The sequence below is a fragment of the Octopus bimaculoides genome, chromosome 21 (genome assembly GCF_001194135.2).
Source record: "Octopus bimaculoides isolate UCB-OBI-ISO-001 chromosome 21, ASM119413v2, whole genome shotgun sequence".
NCBI classification, from domain to species: Eukaryota; Metazoa; Mollusca; class Cephalopoda; order Octopoda; family Octopodidae; genus Octopus; species Octopus bimaculoides.
The window spans coordinates 20,558,357-20,562,886 of record NC_069001.1 but is presented as its reverse complement, the minus strand read 5'-3'; the positions used below and the strand labels follow the sequence as shown (position 1 = coordinate 20,562,886).

Genomic DNA, 4,530 nt, shown 5'->3' with positions numbered 1-4,530 from the left:
TGTGTGTGTGTGTGTGTGTGTGTGTGTGTGTGTGTGTGTGTGTGTATTAAATTTTGAATCAAAAATACTCTAGTAATGTAAATATTCTTTTCTTCTCTAGGCACAAGGTCCGAAATTTTTGAGAAGGGGGCCAATCGATTAGATCGACCCCAGTAGCAACTGGTACTTAATTTATCGACAACGAAAGGATTAAAGGCAAAGCCGACCTTGGAGGAATTTGAACTCAGAACGTTCAATACCGCTAAGCATTTCGTCCAGCGTGCTAACGTTTCTGCTAGCTCGCATACACAGAGCTTGTGTTTTGTTTATACGCCGAATTTGCTGCAGGATTGCGTCTGAAGAAAGCTCCCTACACAACTCTGAGTGTCAAGGAACACCTGAATGTCATTGACCAGGCGAGACAACTCTTCTCGAAATGAATCCAACAGTGGTAGATACCAATATTTCGCCATTACTGTGGCTTATTGATATCGAGCACTTGGATCACTCCGAAACGAATCGAATCCCGGATCTATGATTTATATGCAAATTGAGTGAAAACTATTTACCGATTGCTACGGTGTGGTACATGAGAAATATCAATACTTACCACTGTTGGAGTTATTCCGAGGCGAGACAACTCGCCTTACCTATGAAATTCAGGTGTCCTTTAACACTCAGCGTTGTGTAGGGAGCTTTCCTTAGACGCTCTCTCGCAACAAATTCAGCATATAAACAAAACACAAACACTATGTATGTGCAATCGTTAATGTTTACATTACTAGAGCTGCTTTTAATATGTAATTTAATTTACTTTCACATGTGTCTTGCCGTAGCACATCAGCAAATAGTTTGAAGTCGGTGGACTGCAGCTCGGCACCTGGAGAGAAGGTCCATGCCGCGCGACAGAGTCGTAGGACACTGAGCAGAAAGACCGGTTAAGCTGCTTGGGGTTTAGCTTGGTCCTAACCTGTAAAAGGTCTAGACCAGGAAGGATGTGATGAGCAGGGCGGCCAATCTCACCTAGACACTGTGCCTGAAGAGAGTCGGACGGAGGTGGAAAATGCGTTCAACGCTTCCGTCATTTACTATCGCCCTGCTTCGTGGCTGATCAAGCTGGAGCGCTTACTCTTCCGCTTTCTGCGGAAGGGACGTTTTCCGCTCATTAGACAGTCTATCTATTATCAGCAGCCACTGAATGGAGGACTAGGTATTCAGTGGCTAATGATGCACAGACATGCGTTGGAGCTGCGACATCACCAGCATTTCCTTAACGGTGAGGTCACTGTTTGTCAGGCAGAATTAACGGAACTACAGTTTAGTCCACGAGCGTAGACCGAGAAAGGGTGCTTGGTACTTGGAGTATCGGCAAGCGCTCACTGCCTTCAGCCAGTCGAGCAATGTGGTCGGTAGAATTTTCACGTTGGAGTCCTATAAGGGATTAGTGACGGGCAAGAACGACATCTTCGGGGAATCTCTGGGCGTCGGGAGAGAGCCAGTAGTTGGTCTTTTTCAAGGACTTTCAGGCCGAGACCAAAGGATAATTTCAAGAAATTTCTGTTCTGGCCTGCCACCAAAATTAGAAAGAATTATCATTATGATTATTTAAGACTCGAGCTGACGGAATCGTTACCACTCCGGAGAAAATGGTTTGTGGCATTTCTTCGGCCTTATGTTCTGAGTTCAAATTCCGCTGAGGTCCATTTGCCTCTTATCCAGGGTCGATAAAATGCCTACCAGTTGAGCACTGGGGCAGAATATAATCGATTAGCCCCCATCCACAATTTCCGGCATTGTTCTTAAAGTAAAAAGAATTATTATTGTTCGGCTTAGGAACGGTTTTCAGTGGCTGGATCGTAGCAAAGCACAGAGGCACTTGCTCGGTCAATCCGTCATAGGATTGGATTTTGAGCCATTGCTACAGAAAATAGAACTCTTGAGGGACATTCATTTATTAGGCTAGCAGATGGGTATAGTATAAGTTGCCTACATTTTCAGATCGTTGGCTGTTCATATCACAAATTAGGGACCTTTAGAGTCAATTTATAAAAAAACGACCAGACTAGGACCTTGTTACTGGAAGATGAACGCGTCCTTCCCAGCGCGGAAAGATTTCAGGGACCGGATTAGTAGACTACTTAAACAGGAATTGACGGGAGCCATCATCAACAATAAGTGGTGGGTCTTCTTAAAAAGGAAAATCAGAGAGGTGTCAGTTAGTTTTAGCAAAGAAATTACTTTAGAAAACAACAGAATAAAAAATTAGTTAGTAACTTAGAAGAGGCACATAAAAGTGGGATTTCAAATGACGTGCTAGGAGCGAGAATGGCACTCGACCATTTCTTCGACGTAAAACCTGAAGGCTGTATTGTCCGAGCCAGGGTGCATGCCTTGAAACACGAAGGCTCAAAAGTCGTTGGTTGGACCCGGGTAGCGGAGGCACAGCATGGAAGCAAATCTGTGACGGACCGCAGTGGTCATGTGCACTCTAGTTCCAAAGAGATGAGCGCAGTGTTTCAGCAGGATTTCGCCGACCTCTTTTCTAGGAGAGACATTCTTGACACAGTGGGTTTTGAGGCTTCCTTCGAGGTTATGCCATGCCTATCGGACCAGAATATAGGATCTGGTGTCTGTCCTAAAAGCTGTCAGTTTCGGCACCGTCTTCAGAGGCTGGATCACTACAATATATAGTGGCATCTGCTCGGTTCTCAAACTGAATGGCCACCTCAGAACCTTTCAGTACGCCAAGGAAGCACCCCCTCCACACTTTTATATATTTTAGGTTTAGAAACCCTTGCTGCGAAGGATGTAGAATTTGAAGGGTATCTCGCTGGAACTAGGTCACAGGAGAGCTGTGTCTGCATACGCGGACGACGTCACCATCATGGTGTCGGACTCTTCGGACATAGAAAAGATCGACACTATACTGAAACAATATCAGGAATGCACAGGAGCACTTATAAACCAGGACAAGTCAGTAGGTTTGCAACTAGGCTCTTGGAGAGGCAAGTCGACTAGCAGTGATTTCTGTCGCTGGGCGGAGAGCCCGGTGAAAGTGGTCGGAGTCTGGTTCGGACCAGATCTCCAGGTAGATAGGAACTGGGAAGAGATGACGACTAGGGTGGCCAAGCTCACCCAGAAATAGGCAGAAAGGAAGCTGTCTCTAAAAGGCCGGGTGGAACTAGTGAATGCATATATCACTTCGGTAGTGTACTACCGCCTAGCCGCCGTACCTTGTCCTAAGAAAACTCTGACCAGATTGGAGCGCTTGCTTTTCCGATTCTTAAGGAAGGGTCAGGTTCCACTGGTCAGAAATCCATCTGCTGTCAATACCCACATCGTGGTGGTTTTGCGATGCCATCCTTAATGATGCGACGCCACGCTTTGAGGTTGTCGCACCTACAGAAATATCTAAATCACTGCAATGATGTGGACGACGGTAATTGTGACCTGGTGTGGGCGTCCTTCGTGCGACACGGCTTTCCGCAGCTCATCAGAGCTGCAGTCATGGGTCAAACGTAGACCAAGGTTGGACATTTGGCATCTAGAAAGTTACCAGGCACCCACTGCATTGTACCAGCTGCCCAAAACCGTTGGCGGGAAAACAACCCAAGATTTCTATAGGGGGCTAGTTGAGGGTATAAGTGATGATGGCCTAGGATTGAATCTAGGCAGCGACGGGAACAGTCTGAGTAGCCTCTTCCAAATGATCTTCGGGTCGAAGATCATGGACAATTTCCAAAAATCTTTGGCTTGGCAGTGCTACAGAGGGCCATTGTCCGTTCAAGAGAAGCTCTTCAGGCATGGGAACGCCAACAGCCGAACCTACCCAAGATGCTTGCAGGAGATGAAACTGTTCTGCATACAATAATTCGTGTTAGGAGAGATGTTGGCATCTCTCAAGGAAACCTTCAACAAGTCTTTATATCTCTTTTTTGGTTTATGTGGAGGTCGTTCTCCTTTAGCTAACTCTCCGTAAAAGAGTTGTTTTGGCATCCTTGAATCTTTCATCTTGACCAGATGACAACTCCATCTGAGCCTTTGCTTCAACACAAGAGCTTCTATACTTTCACACCGAGAGCTTTCCAATATCTCAAGATCACTGATGCGGTCCTCCTACTTGATGCCACAGATCCGTCTGAGACACATCTGATGAAAACATTCCAGTTGTTTAAGGTGGTAACGATATGTGACCCATGTCTCGCAGGAATAAAGAAGAGAAGAGAGTACACACGCCTTGTACACCTTTATCTTTGTCTTCCTGCATATGTCTCGCCGACCCCAGAGACGTCTTTCTAGCCTTCCGAAAGCATCACTTGCTTTCCTAATTCTATATGGAATTTCATTGTCCAAATTGCCATATCTATTAACAGTGCTTCCCAGGCAGACAAACTGATCGACTACACCAAGTCTTCTACCATACACATAGATATTTGGTTCAATATACTGCTTACCAGGGGCAGGTTGGTACATGACAACAGTTTTCTTGAGATTGACTGTCATTCCTAAAGCAGTGCAAGCATCAGAGAATGCATTCAAAATGTGTTGCAT

The 4,530-nt window shown here is 45.6% G+C and overlaps 1 protein-coding gene across 2 annotated transcripts in view; it reads left to right on the top strand.

Annotated features, from left to right (window-relative positions):
* LOC106879984 (dehydrogenase/reductase SDR family member 6) overlaps positions 1-4,530 on the top strand; it is an 89,963-nt gene that overhangs the window by 79,458 nt on the left and 5,975 nt on the right. The window lies entirely within an intron of this gene.